We start from the raw sequence: 21,978 nt of genomic DNA on the forward strand, positions 1-21,978 counted from the left end.
ACTGGGCTGGCCACGACGCTGGCGGGGCTGGCGGGGCTGGCCGCCGCCGCCTTCCAGCACGTAGAGCGTGCGGAGATGGTGCCCAAGAGCTCGGGGGCGCGGAGCCCCTCGCTGGGGAGGCCGGTGGAGGAGGTCCAGCTGGCCCGCCGCTGCAGCTGCTTCATGGCCTCGCCTGTGACCGACCTGCGCGAGCTGCGGAGGAGGCCGGGCGACATGAAGACTAAGATGGAGCTGCTGATCCTGGAGACCCAGGCCCAGGTGTGCCAGACTCTGGCGCAGGTTGACGGGGGTGCTCGCTTCTCGGTGGACCGGTGGGAAAGAAAGGAAGGAGGTGGTGGCATCAGCTGTGTACTTCAAGATGGGCGTGTTTTTGAAAAGGCTGGGATGAGCATTTCTGTCGTTCATGGAAATCTTTCTGAGGAAGCAGCAAAACAGATGAGAAGCAGAGGAAAAAATCTGAAGACTAAAGATGGTAAATTGCCCTTTTCTGCTATGGGTGTGGAGCTTCGTCATCCACCCCAAGAATCCTCATGCTCCTACTATGCATTTCAACTACTGATACTTTGAAGTAACACTTTTTTTTTTTTTTTAAGCTGAGCCATCCTGCTACCTATTGGCAGCTCAGCGGCCGCTCAGCTCGGGCTGGACTCGAACCGCTGTTGCTCAGAGCTCAAACTCTTGAGCGAGCTCTTAACCAACTGAGCCACTCGGCCGGCCCCAACTACTGATACTTTGAAGTAGAAGAAGCTGATGGTAATAAGCAGTGGTGGTTTGGTGGGGGATGTGACCTTACTCCAACGTACTTGAACCAAGAGGATGCTGTCCATTTTCACAGAACTCTAAAGGAGGCTTGTGACCGGCACGGTCCAGATTTCTACCCCAAATTCAAAAAATGGTGTGATGATAACGTTTTTATAGTCCATTGTGGAGAGCGGAGGGGCATTGGGGGCATCCTTTTTGATGATCTGGACTCTCCATCCAAGGAGGAGGTGTTCCAGTTTGTGCAGAGCTGTGCGCAGGCCAGCGTTCCTTCTTATATTCCTCTTGTGAAAAAGGTGAAAAAGCATTGTGATGACTCATTCACCCCCCAGGAGAAGCTATGGCAGCAGCTCCGGAGAGGACGGTATGTAGAATTTAACCTGCTGTATGATCGGGGTACCAAGTTTGGCCTCTTCACTCCAGGATCCAGGATCGAAAGCATCTTGATGTCTTTACCTCTAACTGCCTGATGGGAGTACATGCATTCACCCTCAGAGAACTCCAAAGAAGCTGAAATTCTGGACGTCCTACGCTATCCAAGGGACTGGGTGCATTGATGCAGGCAGAACAGCCTTCCTGGGGTTTTGGGGACACAATGTATGCCCCATTCCCCTGGCTGGCTCTGTTGCCACTGTGTGGCAGTTAGCTACCTGTGCCTCAGGACCCCAGTCTTCTCCACTCCGGAGTCTGCCTCCTTAGCAAGTAGTGAAATGTATTTTCAGCACCACCGATTTCCACTGGATGTTATCGGTAACAGGTGATGAGACTGAGGCTTGTCATAGTCAACTGGTTGATTTAAAACTCACTTATACTTTTAGAATCATTTTATCTGACTAGTTTATAAAATATGACATTGAATTTCCAAGTTAAGGGAATCTAAATATTATAATTTGTATCAAGAAACTCATGTTATTTTTGTTTCTTTTTTTTCCCCAAGTTTTAGTTTCTTCCAGAAAAAGCTATTGTGGAATAAATTTTATTTTCATTAATTCAATGAGGTTGAGCTTATTAGTAATTTTAGAAAACCAACACGAAATGAAGGTAAAAGTTTTACTTTTTCATTACTGATGTTTCTTTGATCATAATCTTTATGTATCTTTCTCTAGAGATCATAATATTGTAAAATATTCATTTTTGTGATAGGTATTTAGGAACACTTGAAAATTTCTTAATCTCTACATGTATTACAATTCAGTGATTACCTATAGTTGTTAACTCTAAAGTGACATCATTGTTATTTAAATAAGGGACATCTAAGTTGCAACTTTAATTTTTGTAGAACTGTAATTTGTTAATGTTGGGATTCTCTGCTCTTATGAATGTGAAAGCTTATAACCTTAGACTCTGATATTGAAATTTTTCTATTCCAGACATTTCTATATGGAAATTTAGACTAAAAACAATCCTGGAAATGTTATGAATTAAGGAAATGTTTCTCAATTGGGAAGTGATAAACATTTTTCTTCTTTAATGAAAGAAAACATAAATGTTATGAGTGTGAGAAGCATGTCGACACTTTACAAATATTTTTTTCTTGTATGATGGACTAATTGAAATTGTCCTCTTTTTAAATTAGAGATCCTGTAACTCTTATATTTGCTTTTAAAAGAAAATCACAACAGAATTTTTAATATGGCTTCTTTGTTCACATAATAATATGAATGTATTTTATTCACAATTATATTGAAGTTTGTAAGGAATAGTATCTCCCTACATATTATTAAGCATTATCTTGGAATATGTTGAAGGTATGTGACTGTTTCACTCTTCAGGGCTGGAAAATGTAAGAATTCTTCAACTGTCTTACAATAGATCTGCTGATAAATTTTATTATGAAATATCACTAAGAAATGTTTACATTTTTATTTTTTCCCCAGGGTAATCGATATAGGAAAGACAAATATTTCTTAGTACTAAGACTGTGGTTCCTCATTTCTGGTATTTTACCGAAGAAAAACAATTTGCACTCAAATTTTCATAGCATCATTATTCACAATAGCTAAAAATTAGAAATCACACAAATGCCCATCAGCAGGTGAATGGATAAAGAAATTATGTTATATCCATAAGTTAAACTACTACTTAGAAGCAACTATTGATAAACGCAACAACGTGGATGAATATCAAAAAAGCATTATGCCAAAGGAAAGAAGCCAGACACACAAGAATACTCACTGTATGACTACATTATACGCAAACATAGAAAAGTCAAAACTAACAACAGAAACAGATCAGTGGTTGCTAGGTTCTAGGGCTGGGAAATTGTGAAAGGGGACAAAATAATATTCTGAGGTGATCGAAATGTTCCATGTATTGATTGTGGCAGTTGTTACCAGACTGTATACATTTATCAAAATTCATTGAACTTGACACTTAAAATTATTCAATTTATTATGTGTGTAATTTATACTCAACAATGTTAATTAAATTAAAAACCCATAATATAGGCATATAGGAATGAATGTTCAAATAAATCTCAGTTTACCTTTTACAATAAAAAGTCCTTTATCATATAGAAAAAAAAAAGATGGGCAGAACATGAAAAGACATTTCTTTAAAGAAGACATGCAGATGGCCAATAGACATACAAAAAAATGCTCAACATCACTAATCATTAGAGAAATACAAATAAAACCCCCATTGTGATACCACCTTACTCCTGTCAGAATGGCTATCATCATTAAATCAACAAACAACAAATAGCAAAGATGTAGAGAAAAGGGAACCCTTGTGCACTGTGGGTGGGATTGCAGATTGGTGCAGCCACTATGGGAAACAGTATGGAGGTTTCTCAAAAAATTCCACTCCTGGGTGTTTATCCAAAGAAATTGAAAACACTAATTCAAAGAAATATATGCAGTCCTATGTTTATTGCAGTGCTATTCACAATAGCCAAGATATGGAAACAACCAAAATGCCCATCGATAGATGATTGGATAAAGAAATTGTGGTACATTTATACAATGGAGTATTACTCCGCCATAAAAAAAGAATGAAATCTTACCATTTGCAACAACATGGATGGACCCAAAGAATATTACGCCAAGTAAAATAAGTCAGACTGAGAAAGACAAATACCATATGATTTCACTTATTTGTGGAATCTAAATAACAGAATAAACAAGCAAACTAAGCAGAAATAGACTCAGAAATATATAGAAAAAAACTGATGGTTGCTAGATGGGAGGGTGTGGGTGGGGGAGAAGGTGAAGGGATTAGAAAGTACAAAAGTAGTCACAATATAGTCACAAGGATATGAAATACAGTGTGGGAAATATAATCAATGATGTTGTGAAGATTGTGTAGGGTGCCAGATGGGTACTGGACTTATCAGAGAGATCACTTCATAGACTGTGTAGATGACTGACCACTGCACTATACACTTGACGCTCAAGTAGAATAATGTTGAATGTCAACTATAATTATGTATATCTACATATCTATCTCTGTCTCTGTCATCTCTATCTCTATCTCTACCTATATATCAAAAGAGAGTGCCAAAAAATGTATACACATTTTAAGAAAGGAGAAAACTATTAAAATTATTGTAATACTCAATATATGCCAATAACAAAAGATAAATACAAGTCATGTTTGACTTCTGCAATTACAAGAGGTACTCAAAGTAGTTACCATCAGCATCCAGACACTTCTGATTACAGCGAACTACTACTTGAGCAATGTTGATGAAAGTGTCCACTTGTATACATTTTTTTGCACACTGGTATACACACACACAGTATGACATTTGAGTTCAGGAACTCATCCTAGAAAAAGTGCTACATACCTCATTGCTGAATATCACTACAGTCACCTTTGAAGTACTCCCCTTGGGAAGCTATGCACTGAGGCCAGTGCCTAGTCCACCCTTCAAAGCAATTTTGGAACTCTTTTTCTGGAATGGCCATCAGAGCTGTTGTCATATTACCCTTGATGTTCTGAATGTCATAAAAATGTCTTCCTTTCGGTATTTCCATTTATCATTATCAGGTAAAGAAAGAAGTCATTGGGAGCCAGATCAGGTGAGTAGGGAGGGTGTTCCAATGCAGTTATTTGTTTACTGGCTAAAAACTCCCTCACAGACAGTGCCATGTGAGCTGGTGCATTGTTGTGATGCAAGAGCTCATTCGGGGTCATTTTTGCACGCAACTTTCTCATGCTAAGATTTTCAGTTAAGATTTCTCTAGCTGTTTCTCTATCAATGTTTACTTGATCTGCTAAGCTTCTCACAGTCAGCCGATGATTTTGACGCACAACTCGATGAATTTTTGCAATGTTTTCGCAGTTCTGCTTGTTACTGGCTGCCCTGATCTCTCTTCATCAGTGACAGGTTTTCTCCCCTCAGAAAAATGTTTAATCCGTTTGTACACTGCCATTTTCTTCATGGCATTATCCCCATAAACTTGGGTTGACATGTCCCTGATTTCACTTCCACTCTTGCCAAGCTTAACAGAAATTTAATGTTTGTTTGTTGCTCTAATTCAAGCTCAGTCTCACGATGACACAGAAAAACACGCAACAACAATAATGCATGTCACTCAGCAAGACATCACCACACATCCACACAAACACAGCGGTGAGACACAGATATACCAAGGTTATGAAATCTTACCAAGCTGTTTGTACAGTGCTGTCAATGTAAGCGCACTGTGGCAAATCCGCGAACTTAATTGGTAGACCTTGTGTGTGTGTGTGTGTGTGTGTGTGTGTGTGTGTGTGTATTCACAGGTTGTAAAATACAGCATAGGAAATATGTATAGTCAATGGTGTTGTAACAGCTATATACGATGCCAGAGGGGTAGGGTAGTAGATTGGGTAGGTTATCACTCACTTTGTGAGGGGCATAAATGTCTAACTATTATGTTGCTTTGTACACCTGAAACTACTAAAAAACAAGTCTAAATGACACCAAAGAAGATGTATTTGTATATCAGACTGCCATCAAGAATAATGCACAGAAATATCTGCACAGTATAGATGGAGAAACTGTAGAATTTGATGTGGTTGAAGGAGAGCAAGGTGCAGAACCAGCCAATGTGACTGTCCCAGATGGAGTTTCTGTAGAAGGGAGTCCCTGTGCTGCTGATTGGTACCATTACAGATGTGGCTACTATGGCAGACACCAGGGACCTCCTAGTAATGCTAGTGAGATTGGAGAGATTAAGGATGGAGTCCCAGAGGGAGCACAACTTCAGGGATGGGTTCATCGAAATCCAACTTATCGTCCAAGGTATTGTAGGGGACCTCCTCACCCATGACCTTCCCTAGCTGTGGTCTCCCACTAAAGATAAAGAGAATCACAAGTGGTCAAGCCATCTACTTGCTGTGGACACCAGTGCCCATACAAATATTGCCATTGTCCCTGTCCTCCTAATACTTCTTCACAAGATGGCAAAGAGACCAAAGCAGGTGAAGCACCATCTGAGAACCTTGCTCCAGCCACCAAGCAGAGCAGTGCTGAGCAACACCAGGCTCCCCAGGCACCTTCACCATCAGTAGGTGACTTAAGGAATTGATGACCATTCAAACAATAAAGCAAAAAGCAGACCATGACCATACCAACACCAAAGAAACATCAAAGCAATAAAATGTAAGATTAATAATCAAAATATGGACATTGGAATGTTTACTATCACTCTCTACAAAACAAGTACAAAAGGAGAATGTCAGCCAATTTTTTACAGCAATTTTTCTGGGAATGCCTCACAAAAGACAAAACAGCAATCTTCCCAGTTTTAGCATCTACTAGGTTTATATATTTTTTCCTGCATTTTACTGTTTTGATAAGATGAATTAAAGAAGAAATATTAATACCACATGGGGAGAACCCCTACCAAAGAAATCTGAACTATATAGTAAATGCTTTCTCCCCCCGTTTTCTGTTCATTTTGGATGCTGGTGCTAAACTTCAAGTGTCATGATTAAAAAAAAAAAAAAGCTTGTGCTTTTCTTATTGATTTCTAATATGAGGGGAGGACAAAATTTTTGCTTTCTTATGTGACTCTCTTTGAAAATGTGCAGTATAAGTTTCCTAAAACATAAAACTTTTACCCTTGAAAGGGGAAAAAAATTGTTGAGACTTGTTTTGTGTCCCAACATATGGTCTATCCTTAATAATGCTCCATGTGCACTTGAGAAGAATGTGCATTCTGCTGTATATATTTTTAAGTCCTTTTGGTTTAATGTTATTTAATTCTGCTGCTTCTTTGTTGACTTTCTGTCTGGATGATTTATCCATTGCTGTAAGTAGGGTATCAAAGTTCCCTACTATTATTGTATTGCTGTCAATTTCTTTTTTTAGGACTGTCATTAGTTGCTTTATATATTGTGGTGCTCAGATGTTGGGTGCATATATATTGATAAATGTTATGTTATATTGATGTATTGTCCCCTTAATCATTAAAAACAGCCATCTTTATCTCTTTCTACCTTTTTTGGGCTTAAAGCCTATTTTGTCTGATATAAATATGGCTACACACACTTTCTTTTGGCTTTGTTTGCTTATCATTTTTCACCCTTTTACTTTGAACCTATGTTTGTCTTTAGAGCTGAGTCTTCTGCAGGCAGCATATATTTGGGTCTTATTTTTTATCCTATCTAGCCATGTTGTATCTTTTGATTGGTGAGTTCATTCTATTTACATTTAGGGTAATTATTGATATATGAGGGCTTACTACTGCCATTCTATCTTTTCTTTCTTGTTTTTTAACCTCCATTGCTTTTTCTTTCTTATGTTTCTGTTTGCCATTTTAGTTTGGTGGTTTTCTCAATTTTCGTTTTTTTCTGTTTCATATCTCTGCTGTAGATTTTTGTTTTGTGATTATCACATGGTTTGTATAAAGTGTCTCATAGATAAAATAGTCTTTTTTTTCCTGCTAATAGCATCTTATCTTGACTTGCCAGTTTCCATTATTTTCTTCCTCCCCTTTCATGCTTTTGTTGTCACAAATAATTTGATTTTATGTCCTGAGTTTGTTACCAAATTGCAGTAGAAATAGTTATTTTTTAATGTTTCTTTCCCCAAAACTCAAAGTTTTGTATACTTTTGCTTTTTTCATTTAGGGTAGAAGCCTCCTTTCAACATTTCTTGTAAGGAAAATCTAGTGGTGGTGAACTCCAAGTTTTGTCATGGAAAGATTTTATTTCTCTTTCATATGTGAAAGCTAACTTGGCTGGGTACAGTATTCTTGGATGCTAGTTTTATCTTCCATTATTTGAATATGTCACTCCACTCTCCTGGCTTATGTTTCTGCTGAGAAATCTGATGATAGCTGAATAGATTACTGTAGATTACTGACATTTTCCCCTTGCCTGCCTTTAAAATTCATTGTTTATCATTGACTTATGACAGTTTTATATAATATATCTTGGAGAAGGACTGTTTACATTGAGATAATTAGGTGTTCCTTTAGCTTTGTGGATTTGTATAGCCAGTTCTGTCCCCAGGTCTGGGAACTTCTAAGCTATGATTTCTTTAAATAAGCTCTCTGCTCCTCTCTCCCTCTCTTCTCCTTCTGGGATACCCATTATCTTTATGTTGATTTTTTTCTAACGGAGTGGGATAGTTCTCTAGGGTTTCTTTCTTTCTTTTTTTTTTTTTAGATATTAGTATTCTCTCTTCTTCCACCTGAATCATTTCTAGAATTCTATCTTTGAGCTCACTAATTCTCTCTTACCTAGTCTGCTCTATTTCCAATATTTTCTAATACACCCTTCATCTCATTTATTGAGCACTTCAGCTCCAGATTTTCTCTTTGGTTCTTTTTTAGAGTTTCAATCTCTTTGGTAAACTACTCCTTCTGTTAATTAATTTTATTCTTGAGCTGATTGAACTGTCTTTCTGAATTTTCTTATAGGTCACTGAGTTTCTTTAGGTCAGCTATTTTAAATTCTCTATCAGTTAGATCACAGTCTTCCAGGAATTTAAGTTTAGTTTCTGGAGAATTGTCATTTTCATTTGTGATACCTTGTTACTATGATTTTTCATGGTGCTTGATGAATTTTTCCTCTGCTACTGCATTTGAAGTAGCAAACACTTTTCTGAGTTTTCTCTAGTTATATTTGAGAGCCAGCATTTTCCATTTTCCACAGCCTTTGCCACTGGTGTCCCCAGTGCCCTTGTTGTCACTACTTGTGCCTCCAAGGTTGCTGGTGCCTTGCTGCTTCAGTGTCACTGGGTTGCACGTGCTGTTGCTGCTCCTGGAGCCTCAGGTCTTGGGTGCCACTGAGATTCAGGAAACTTACTACTGCTGTGGGCATCAGGGTCTTGGGTGTATCCCCTGCTACTGGGAGGGCCAAGGTCAGAGTCACCACTGCCACGGGGCATGGGTGTACCTGAGTTGTGGGTGCTGTGTGGTTCCTGGAACTTCTGGTCCTGAGCACTGCTATGTATGCTGTAATCTCAGGTTGAGGGACCACTACTGCTGGGTACTAGGGTCTTGGGTGCAGCCTTCACTGCTGGAAGGGCCACAGTGACAGTTGCTGCAATGGTGGGAGCATGCCTGGGTCACAGGTGCTGCTTCCATTCCTGGAGCCTCTGGTCATGGAGTCTCTATGAGAAACAGTTTAGCAGTTCCTCAAGAAGCTAAACGTACAATTACCATATTACTCAGCAATTCCACTTCTAGGTGTACACTATTTTTTAATTGGGTTGTTTACCTTTTTGTTGAGTTGTAGTAAGGTTTTTTTTAAATATAAATTCTGAATATTAAAACCTTACAGATATATGATTTGCAAATATTTTCCCTGATTCTGAAAGTGGTGTTTTCACTTTCTGGATAATATTCTTTAATGCATAAAATTTTTAATTTTGATGAAATTCAATTTATCTATTTTTCTTTTGTTGCTCATGCTTTTGATGTATATCTAAAATCCTATTGCCAAATAAAAGATCATGAAGATTTACCCTTATCTTTTCTTCTAAGAGTTTTATGGTTTTAGCTCTTATACTTAATTTAGATCATTGACCCATTTTGGGTTAGTGTTTTTATACGCCGTATGTTAGACGCCCTACTTAATTATTTTGCATATAGAAATCTGGTTGTCCCAACAACATTTACTGAATATACTATTCTTTCCCAATTTAGTGGATTTGTCAACTATCAATTGGTCATATATGTATGGGTTTATTTCTGGACTCTCAATTCTATTCCATTGAGCTACATGTTTATCCTTATGCTAGTACCCCCACTGCTTTGATTACTGTGGTTTTGTAGTAAGTTTTGAAATCAGAAAATGTGAGTCCCCCAAATTTGCTTTTCTTTTTCAAGATTGGTTTGATGATTTGGGACTCTTTGCAATTGCATGGAAGCCTGGGGAAAAAAAGGCTTTTGGACTTTTGATAAGGATTGTGTTAAATCTGTAGATCACTTTGGGTAGTATTGACAACAATAATAAGTCTTCCTATCCAAGAACACTGCATGTGTTTCATTTATTTAGATCTTCTCTAATTTCTTTCAACAATGTTTTATAGTTTTCATTGTACAAGTCTTTCACTTCCTTAGTTAAATTCCTAGATATTTTCTACTTTTAGATGCTATTGGATATGGAATTGCTTTTAAATTTTCATTTTTTGATTGTTCACTGAAACTGTATAGAAACACAACTGATTTTTGCATGTTGAGCTCATACCCAGCAACTATGCAGAATTTACTTATTAGCTCAGATTTCTTGTAAATTATGGGGGGATTATCTATCTATAGGATCATGTCATCTGTGAATATAGATAACTTTATTTTTTCCTTTCCAATTTGGGTGTCTTTAATTTATTTTTCTTGTTTACTTGCTCTCACTAGAACTTCCAGTACAACATCAAATAGCAGTGGTAAAGTGGGCCTATTGTTTTATTCCTGGCCTTTCACCATTGAGTATTTGTTTTATTGATTTGTGGTATTTCTTTTTTTCAATGTATGCATTCACAGTTATAAATTTCCCTCTGAACACTACCTTTGCTACATCCCATGAATTTTTGATATGTTGCATTTTCATTCTCACTTATGTCTAAATATTTTTAAATATCTTTTGTAATTTCTTCCTGAGTCATTAATTGTTAAAGATGTGTTGTTTAACTTCCACATATTTGAGAATTTTCCAGTTTTCCTTCTGTTATTGATTTTTAGCTTCATTCCATTGATCAGAGAAGATACTCTGTATGGTTTCAGTCTCTTAATTTATTGAAACTTGTCCTGTGGCTTATAATATTGTCTGTCTTGGAAAATTGTTTCATGTACAAGTGAGAAGAATGTGTATTTGTTGTTGGGTGGAGTGTTCTGTATATGTTTGTTATGCCTAATTGTTATATAGTGCTGTGCAAGTCCTCTCTCTACTTCCTTATTAATCTATCTAGATATTTTATCTGTTATTGAAGGTGACATATTGAAATGTCAAACTATTATTGCAAAACTATTTCATCCTTCAATTCTACCAATTTTTGCTTCATATATTTTGGGGTGTGTTCTTTAGTGGTTTATAATTGTTATAGTTTCTTGATTAATTTGATCCTCCTTTGTCTCTTGTAATAGTTTTGACTTAAAGTCTACTTAGTTAGATACTAGTATAGTGTCCCTAGCTCTCTTTTGACTACTATTTGCATAGAATATCTTTTCCCATCTTTTTACTTTCAACATATTAGTGCCATTTAATCTAAAGTGGGTCTTTTGTAGATGGAATACAGTTAGATCATTTTTTTAATCCAGTCTGCCAATATCTCCATTTTCATTGTATAGTTTAATACATTTACATTTAAAATAATTACTGATAAGGAAAGACTTCCTTCTGTGATTTTGCTATTTGTTTCTGTATAACTTATACCTTTTGTGTACCTCATTTCTGCCATTAGTGCCATTTTTGTACTTAGTTGAAATTTTGTGGTGAACTGCTTTGATTCCCTTCTCATTTTCTTTTGTGTATATTTTTACAGATATTTTCTTTATGGTTACCATGGGGATTACATTTAACATTCTAAATTTATAATATCTACTTTGAACTGAGACCACCTAAACTTCAATATCATACAAAAACTCTGTTGTCATAAATTACATCTCTATACATGTAATATCCAAAAACATGATTATCATTAATTTTTTTCTCTCACTATTAACATTTATTTATATCACTATCAGGAAATTATAAATATATACCTCCTCTCATGAATGAAATATACAGAACAAAAATGAATCTTTCTATTTAAATTTTTATTTCTGTTTTATTGAGATATAATTGGAATACATAATTAATTTGTATATGTTTGTCTTTTAAATCACATAGTAAAAAATAGTGCGTTTCCAATCCAAACATACGATAATATCGGCTTTATGTATGCCCTTGTGTTTACTTTTACTGGTGATTGTTATTGCTTCAAATTACTTTTGATGTCCTTTTATTTCACCCTGATGGATTTTCTTTAGCATTTCTTGTAAGACAGGTCCAGTGGTAATGATTCCCTTAGATCTTGTTTATGTGAGAATGTCTTAATTTTATCCTCATTTTTTTTTTAAGCTGAGCCATCCAGCCACGTGTTGGCAGCTCAGCAGCTGCTCAGCTCAGGCTGGGAATCAAACCGCTGTTGCTCAGAGCTCAAACTCTTGAGCGAGCTCTTAACCAACTGAGCCACTCGGCCATTTATCCTCATTTTTGATAGACAGTTTTGTCAGATATAGAGTACTTAGTTGACAGGTTTGTTGGTTTGGTTGATTGGTTTGGTTTGACTTTGCCTTTCAGCACTTTATGTATGTCATCCCACTGCCTTCTGGCCTCTAGAGTTTCTAATGAGAAATCAGCTGTCAACTTTATTGAGGATACCTTGTACTTGATGAGTCACCTCTTTTGCTGCTTTCAAGATTCTCTCTTTTTGTCTTTCAACAGTTTGATTATAATGTATCTTGGGGGGTTCTTACTGAGTTTATCCTACCTAGAGTTCACTGAACTACTTGAATTTGTAGGTTCCTGTATATCATAAAATTTGAGAAGTCTGCAGCCACTATTTCTTCAAATATTTTTTCTGCTCCACTCTCTCTCTCTCTTTCTCTTCTGGGTTCATGCATACAATTGTTTGCTTGATTGTGTCACAGATCCTTTAGACTCTGCTGACTTTCCTTCATTCTTTTTCTTTTTGATCTGCAGGCTCAATTTTCCTATCTTTGAATTTATTGGTTTTTTTTTCTTCTGCCCACTTAAATCTGTTGTTGAATCCTTCCAGTGAAGTTTTCATTTCAGCTATTGTACTTTTCAGGTCCAGAATTTCTGTTTGATTCCTTTGTATAATTTCCTATCCCTTTATTGATATTCTCATTTTGCTTATAATTGTTTTTCTCATATCTTTTAGTTTTTGTCCATATTTTCCTTTATGTCTTTAAGTATATTTAAGACAGTTGTTTTAAAGTCTTTGTTTAGTAAGTCTGATATCTGGACACCCTCAATGATGACTTCTGTCCATTCATTTTGTTCCTTTAAGTGGGCCGTAATTTTCTGTTTATTTGTATGCTTTGTTTTTTTGTTGTTTTTGTTGAAAACTGTACAATTTACTATTATAATATGGTAACTCTGGAAATCAGATTCTCCCTCTTTTCCTTATTTGTATGTCTTATATTCTTTTTTGTCCTTCATTTCCTCCATTACTATTCTTGCTGTGTTTTTGATTGTTGAAAGCAATAGTAGTCTCTTTGTTAGTGACTTTTCCAAAATATTTTAGCAAATACTATAGTCTGTCATGTTTGGTATTTGAAGTATCTGTTCCTTAGCTTATGCTCTGCCAAAGTTTTGACAGAAATTTCCTTGAATGTCAGAGATAAGAGAAAAAGCAACTCTCCAAGTCTTTCCAGAATATTTCTGTGCTGGAAAACTCCTTTAACACTTAGCCAGGATTGCACTGAGCCTAGGAATCAACCCAAGGTGAAAGCTTAGGATCTTCTCAGGCTTTTTCTGACTATGTATCTTACCCTAGGCATGCACCAGGATTTCAAAATTCTTCAATGTACATCAGTGCATTTGAATGCCCCAATTTCTCAAAGAAAATCCCTCCTCTCTTTTCCTCCTGGGTCTTAGATGATTTAATGGATGTAATGACTGTAATCTTTTGCCCCATGTTGCTGTATGTTGTTAGTTCACTTTACCATGTTTTCAAGCAGTGCCCATTGCTTTTATAGTCTGAATTCTGAGTTAAGTGAAACACAGATGAGCACTTTGTGCCAGTCTTTCAGGTAGCCCTTACACAGGCTACAACAGACATATGAAATGATTTGTGAATTAGGCATGCTCTGCTTCATCTTGAACTACGGACCTGGCTCTCACTCTGAAACATGGATTACCATTTTCATGACTGCCACCATGCCAGGGAGGGGGTGGGGCAAGTTTGAGAAAAGTGCCGCAAAGATTTCCTACATTTTTTAATTGAGTAAGTAGTCGCTTGGTTTCTGTAAACCTTTGACTATTTCCCAGAATTCTGACAAAATTGTTTCTGACAATTTCCATTTTCTTTTCAATGTTTCTGTGGGGAGGAGGGGATAAAAGCTTGACTCTGCCTGCTCTGCCATTTTGCTCATATCAGTTTCTAGAGATTTTTAATAGGTCTTGATTTATGTAGTCTAGGTCCTCCAGTTTTATTTTTCTTCAAACTTGCTCTGACTATTTTGGCTCCTTGTTTATCAATTGGTGCAAAAAAAGATTCTGCTGGGATTTTTTTTTTCTACGCCGTCACCAGCGACTCACGGCAGCCCAGCTCCAGGTTGAGCTGAGCTGTTTGTTGTTCAGCATCTTAGCTGTGGAGGGCAGTGTCACTGGCCCTCATATGTTGGACCTGAACCGGGGCCCTCTGGCGTCCCAAGCCAGTTCTTAACCATTGCGCCACTCGGACGGCCCAATTCTGCTGGAATTTTGATTGATTGTATCTTATTTATTTCACTGAACCTGTAGCTCAGTTTGAAGAAAACTACCATTCTTCTACTACTGTGACTTTCCACAAACAGGGCATAGCTTTCATTTTTTTTTTTAAGTTTTCTTCATTTTATCCTCAATAACATTTTCAGTATAGAAGTCTGCCTTTCTTTTCTGGTTACATTTTTCTGAGGTAGTTGATGTTTTTCAATGCCATAATAAACAGAATAATTTTTATTTTCCAATGTCTGTTGCTAGCATATAGAAAAAAATGATTTGTATTATACAGTGACTTTAGATTGAACAGTGACTTGTTTAATTCACACGTGAATTTCAATGTAGACTCTTTGGGATTTTAAACTATGCAATCATGTTATAATGGTAGCTTTATTCATTTATTTCTAATACTGAAGGCTTTAATTTCTTTTGTTTCATTATTACACTGGCCAGTTCATCCATTACAATACTGAATACAGATGATGATGGCAATTCCTTTCTCATTTCTGACCTCAGGAGGAAATTGTTCAATATTTGACTCTTTGAGGGCCGGCCAAGTCGCATGTTGGTTAGGAGTTGGCTTGAGACACTAGCTCTGAGCAGCAGGACCTGGGTTCGAATCCCACATTAGGGCCAGTGACACTGTGCCCTCTACAGCTAAGATGGTGAACAACAGCTTGACCTGGAGCTGGGCTATGAGTCGCCAGCGACAGCATAAGCTGCAGTGGGGCTGGCCGGCAGTGGGCATAAGCTTTCATGAGCTGCCGTGAGCCACCATGAGTGGCTGTCCAATGGCTGGTGAGCGACTGCCTCACCAGGGAAGAATGCAATGATAACACCAACATGGGCCAGTGAAGCACCATCCTCCACAACTAGACTGAAGAACAAGAGGACAGCAACTTGTCTGTTCCCCTCCCCCAATTCTCCAATAAAATCATTAAAAAATATATATATATATATTTGACTCTTTGATATATTTGGTGATTTTTTATAGATAGACTAGCATATTATGAAATTTGTTTTATATTCCCTGCTTGCTAATTATGAAAAGGAGTGGACTTTTTATCAAACATTCTTTCTATACATGAGATTTTTATCCTTTTTAAAAATCTTGCAGTGAATCATATGGATTGATTCCCAGATATAAAACCATCCTTGCATTCCTAGAATTAATTCTCTTGATCATGATTTATTACCTTCTTACATATCTCTGAATTTGATAAGCCAATATTTCATTTAAGATATTTTTCATCTATGCATATGAGAGAGATTGGTCTGTAATTTTCTCCCTTGTAACAAATGTCCTTTTCAGGTCTTGGTGTGGTATGTTTAGGTGTAGTTTTCTTTTTATCTTGCTTGAGATTTAGTGAACTTCTTGAATCTGTGGCTAATTTTATTCATCAGTTCATTAGCCCTGGAAAGCTTGTCTCCTCATGGACATTGTCTCCTCAATTGCATTTTCTATCTCATTTTCTCTAATCCTTTTCTGAAGCTCCAATTACATATATTTTACATTATTTAACTGTATACCATTATGTCATATGTGTTGCCTTACAGCCTCATCCTCGACTGCACCCCCACACCAGCCCCTGACCTAACAAGGTCACGAGGAAATGTCTCAGAAAACTGAGACCCAGTGGAATGATATTGGTAAAGCTTCCTTAAGGGAGTGTCCTGGAAAACTGGGACTCGGAGGAATGATGTCGGTTATCTCCCTTAGTTCATGGCTGCAGCTGCAGCTGCACCATTCTGGAGGTTGTGTGTGTAGGAGTACGAAGGCCAGCATGTGTTGGAATACAATGGGTCTGGTTGATGGAAACTGGCCTTAAAGCACTTATCACACAGACTTTAGAAAAAAATAAAAGAGTTTTACTCCTTTGAAGTTTCTTAATAAAAGCTTCACGTTGACTCGATTAGGCGCTCAGTTCCAGAGAGAGAACTGCAGCCCTCTGGCCTCATGTTCTAAATCTATCTTTGTCTCTTGTATTTCTTTCACCCTGTGCCATCCCCTTTCACTCATCACTGCCTGTGCTGCATGGGATGTGACACATATGTTCTATTTTTTCCTCTTCTCTCTGTGCTGCAGTTTGGCTATTTTCTATTGGCCTTTCTTACAGTTCCCTAACACTGTCTTCTGATATATCCAGACTGTTGTTAAACCCATCCAACCTAGTTCTTAATTTTGGATAGTGTTTTACAGTTGCAGTGCAGTTGATATATATATATATATATATATATATATATATATATATATATATATATACACACACACACACACACANACACACACACACACACATTATATATATCAAAAAATGTATACACACATTTTAAGAAAGGGAAAAACTGTATTAAAATCATAATACTCAATATATGCCAATAACAAAGATGAATACAAGTCATGTGTATATATTTTTTTGGCACTCCCCATATATATCTGGGAAATATTCTACTTTTTCCTTTATATTCTTGCAGGTACTATTTTTGGTTATTTTGACATCCTAGTTTGTAACTTCAGTGTCTAGATAATCTGTAAATCTGTTTGTACTGTCTGCTATTCTCTTTATTGTTCATATGATCTTGTCTCTGCAAATATCTCATAATTTTTCCATTGACTACAGGCATTGTGTGTTTAAAAAGTAGATGCTCCTCATAATATATTCTACCAGAGAAAGTTTACCCTTTCATCTGTTAAGTAAATGTGGGGTTGAGAGTGGCAATTATGTTAATCCAATTATGGAATGACTTGCTTAATGCTTTGTTGTAGTTTTAGTAAAATTTAATCTACTTCTAGTTTTCTCCTTTCCTTGGGCTTGGGCCTCCAGGGCTTTCAAATTTAGATCTGGGCAGGTCTTTGTCTCCTTAGCATTGAGAGACAGTAGGAATTTCTGTTATGCCTTTCAGGGGGTTTAGCCTTAACTCTTAGCAATCTACCTTCTGCAGCTTTGGAATTCAACAGATATCTGGAGGAGAAATAGCCATTTTGTAAGACCCCTTAAAACACAAGTTTTGTCACTTCATTCCTGTGTGATCAATAAAACATCTACAGTTCCTCTGTATCCAGCATAATAAGTTTTTGCCTGAACCAAACCAAGATTTTCATACTTTATTCCCCACACGTATTATTATAATAAATGTCCATAGGGAAAAGGCAGCTACAGATCCTCACTTCATCTTGGAAAGTTATCTTTTAACTGGAACTTTATTGTCTCTAGTTCTTATTGTTTCTGAAGGTCTCTGATGCCTTTAAATGTAAAGATAGATGATAAATATAGATATGTAAATACAGATATAAATTTATCCAACTTACATAGTTGGACTAAGTAAGAGTAATTGCCTGCCTTGGAATACTCTATATTATTCACTATATATACATATTTTAAACAGAAATTGTGAACACCTTTAAATTATGGGTTGAATTGCTAGTCATTCTAATATACATTAAAATGAATATATGACTGTTGGTTTTTTATCTTCATTCATGGACTATGTAAATGAAAAAGAAACTCTGAAATAATGTATTTTTAAAAGCTTTGACAGTGTGACCACTATCATTGTTCTAAAGTCAGCATTTATCTCCACAACCTCCTATCAATATGCCCTACTAACCTCTGACTTCATCACACACTTTTGTGCTGTTAACTAATGAGGAAAGAAGAAACTCTGGGCTTGTGTTTTTGAAGCCTGAGGTGGGTGAGAAATTTGGAGGGAAGGAAGGGTAGATGAAAGTACAGACTGAGCTCCAGCCATAGGCCACATTCTCCTGCCATGAAACTACTCTAGTGGTGTCTTGTCAGCCTCTCTGGGTAACAAGGATCAGGATGTGGAGATGAGGGACACACATAAGCAATTAATATAAAGAGTCTGCCTTCTGAGAGTTACACCATAAATCAGCATTTATTGCACCTGAAAAATGGGGATTCCTGAATGCAAAGGTCACAAATTTAAGTGTTTGTAGTGACTTCGGCAGAGAATGCAAATTAGTGAAGTAGGACAGATGTAAGATCTTACTCTAGCTTCCACCATCTTGCTTAGATAGAAATATGTGTACAAAAGATATTTTGCTTTCTTCTTAATGGTTTCATAATAAAAATAGAAGTCTGGTAGGATAATAAATAATGATGTTTAATATCAGGGATAGGGACACATTGAGGGTGAAGGGGACTGTAGGGAACTGGAGAGAGCTTGCAAAAATGTTCCATAATTAGAGTGATGTATAAGCTTATCTGAAAGAAAAAGTTCAGCACCCAACAGAAAGTGCTGGCATTTCAGTACTGGGGTGTGCCTGTCACCTGGAGAGTAAAGGCTGGAGGTGATGGTGGATGGGGGGATATGAAAGAGAGGACAGAACTTCCAGTAAGATGGTGGAATAGACAGACGCTGTGCCAACTGCCTCCCAGATCACACAAAAATTACAAATAATTTATAAGATATTCAACCTCGGAAGTTCCCTGGACATTAGATGAGCAGAACCTCTAAACGAAGGACTTAAAGAGGAGGCCACGTCGAGCCTGGTAGGAGAGGCGGAGACTAGAGAGGGCGAATCCTGTGAGGTTCAAACCTCAGTGGTGGGGAGGCTTCTCTGGTTGGGGGAGAGACCCTCTGGCCCCACACCGCGCTCACCACCCCAGAGTTACTTTGCCGGGAAGAGGAGTTCTACGATAGCTGGAAGTAGAAAATAGTGAGGACTCTCTTTGCTCAACTCGGTGAGGCTGAGGGCAGCTGGACAACCAGCTGAGCTGGCAAACCAACTCACTCGCTGGTGAGCACTCACCTGGTTCCTAGTGGAGGGAGTAGCTTTGTGAGCAGGACTCAGGAGCCTGTGGGAAAGACTGAACTGAGTGCCTTTGGCACGGAAGCTGGAGGTTTTTGGAACCATTGTTCCCCTGGTGGGGAGCTTTACACACGAGTAGTGCACAAGAGGCCGCCATTTTTTCAAGTCTGGGCCCTCCCACAGAGGCTCAGGTCTGGGGCTGCATTGGTCTGCTGGAATTGGTGCAAGAGTGCATGTGTGCGTGCGTGGGTGCATGCACGTGCATGTGGCCTTGGATGCCCACCCTCCACACTGCTTGTGCTCCATAGCCAGGGAAACACCTGGCAGGCATGCTCCGACTCCAACAGACTGCTTATTCATACCCGGGATTGCGCGACTCGCCTTAGGTCCCTGATTTCCGCAGTGCACGTGCAGAGTTGCCTGGGTGGCAATTGGCTGCCGGGCTGCTCTACATGAACTTGAGTGGCTGATTGGGACAGGCTGAGACTGGGAGTTTTCCTGGGAGTGTAGGGCCGCGAGCTGTGCGCCTGGGTGATTCGGCCAGGGCTTTCCAGGTGAGTTTGTGTGGGCTGGCTGCCGATGCAAGAGTGCATGCTGCTCTAACTTGGTAGGGCCCACTGACCACACCCTGTGGTGCCTTGGGGGCCTGCCCTGCCCACTTAGAGCTGTGTTGCCAGGGGCACCCTGAGCCCCTAGTCCCTAGCACCTACCTCTGCAGGCCACAGAGGGTTTTTTGCAGCAGCAGACAGCCCACAACAACCTGTGAGGATTTTTGGTGGTGAGCACAGTTCCAAAGCACACAGCAACTAATTGTGGGAAGCCTACTTCAAGTCTAGAGGGAGGTCAGCGCATGAAGCACTGAGCCCTTCCCCCCAACAGCTGATGCTGAATCACCCAGAGTCTCTCTATTGCTGAGCAAGTGGTATGCAGATTAAAGCGGGTGGAGATCCCCTCCCCCCTTTTTTTTCTTTTTCATTTTTCCCCCTCTTTTTTCTTTTTCTTTTTCTTTTTTTTTCTTTCTAGGTGATCTAATACATCGAAGCAATCAGAGTGACAGCCAGAATGAAGAAACAAAGAAATATATACCAAGTAAAAGATCAGAGGAAACCTCAAGAATTGGAACTAAGTGAAACAGAGGCATCCAACATTTCAGAGACAGAGTTTAGAACACTGATGATAAGAATGTTTAAGGAACTTAGGGAGGACATAAAGAAGGATACAGAAATCTTAAAAAGCAACCAGATAGAACTAAAGAATACAATAACTGAAATGAAGAACACACCCGAAGGAATCACCAGTAGACTAGATGAAGCAGAGGATCGGATCAGTGATTTAGAAGACAAAATAGCAGAAATCACCCAGTTGGAACAACAAAAAGAAAAAAGAATAAAACACAATGAAAATAGTTTAAGAGACCTGTGGGAAAACATCAAGTGCAACAACATTCGCATCATAGGAATACCAGAAGGAGAAGAGAAGAAGCAAGGGATCAAGAATGTATTTGAAGAAATAATGACTGAGAACTTCCCTACCCTGATGAAAATCAACATACAAGCCCAGGAAGGGCAGTGAGTTCCAAACAAGCTGAACTCAAACAGGTCCACACCAAGACACAACATAGTAAAAATGGCAAAGGTTAAAGACAAAGACAGGATCCTGAAAGCAGCAAGAGAAATACAGCAGGTTACACACAAAGGAACTCCTACAAGACTAACAGCTGACTTTTCTACACAAACGCTGCAGGCCAGAAGGGAGTGGCAGGAAATATTCAAAGTGACGCAAAATAAAGGCCTACAACCAAGTATGCTCTACCCAGCATGGCTATCACTTAAAATTGAAAGAGAGACAAAGAGCTTCTCAGAAAAGAATAAACTTAAGGAATTCATTACCACCAAGCCAGCATTGCAGGAAATGCTAAAAGGGCTTTTTTAAACAGAAGTAAGGGGGAAAACAAGCTAACCCAAGAAGATAAAAAATACAAATAACAAAATGGCAATAAATATGCACCTATCAATAATCACTTTAAATGTGAATGGGCTGAATGCACCAATCAAAAGACACACAGTGGCAGAGTGGATAAGAAAACAGGACCTATGCACATGCTGTTTACAAGAGACTCATCTCAGATCAAAAGACACACACAGACTGAAAGTAAAGGGATTGAATAAGATATTTCACGCAAATGGAAATGAGAAAAAAGTGGGAGTAGCAATACTTATTTCAGACAAAATAGACTTTAAAATTAAGACTACAACAAAACACAAAGAAAGACACTATACAATCATAAAAGGATCGATTCCACAAGAAGTCATAACCCTGGTCAACATCTATGCACCCAACACAGGAGCTCCTAAATATATAAAACAGACTTTGACAGACATAAAGACAGAGATCAGCAGCAACACTATCATAGTAGGGGACTTCAAAACCCCGTTGTCACCAATGGACAGATCCTCCAGACAGAAAATCAACATGGAAACAGTGGCCTTAAATGACATTTTAGACCAGCTGGATTTAATTGATATTTTTAGAGCATTTCACCCCAAAGCAACAGAATATACATTCTTCTCAAGTGCACA

At 38.2% G+C, this 21,978-nt stretch overlaps 1 protein-coding gene and 2 pseudogenes across 1 annotated transcript in view; 2 read left to right on the top strand and 1 right to left on the bottom strand.

The window, feature by feature from the left end:
* LOC109377663 (Y-box-binding protein 3 pseudogene) overlaps positions 1-6,275 on the top strand; it is a 12,247-nt pseudogene extending 5,972 nt beyond the window's left edge.
* ALDH1L1 (aldehyde dehydrogenase 1 family member L1) overlaps positions 1-21,978 on the bottom strand; it is a 115,307-nt gene that overhangs the window by 76,842 nt on the left and 16,487 nt on the right. The gene's annotated exons all lie outside the window — the stretch shown is intronic.
* Positions 7-1,360, top strand: LOC109377664 (oxygen-dependent coproporphyrinogen-III oxidase, mitochondrial-like; annotated as a pseudogene).

This window comes from Hipposideros armiger, unplaced genomic scaffold (assembly GCF_001890085.2).
Source record: "Hipposideros armiger isolate ML-2016 unplaced genomic scaffold, ASM189008v1 scaffold_1490, whole genome shotgun sequence".
NCBI classification, from domain to species: Eukaryota; Metazoa; Chordata; class Mammalia; order Chiroptera; family Hipposideridae; genus Hipposideros; species Hipposideros armiger.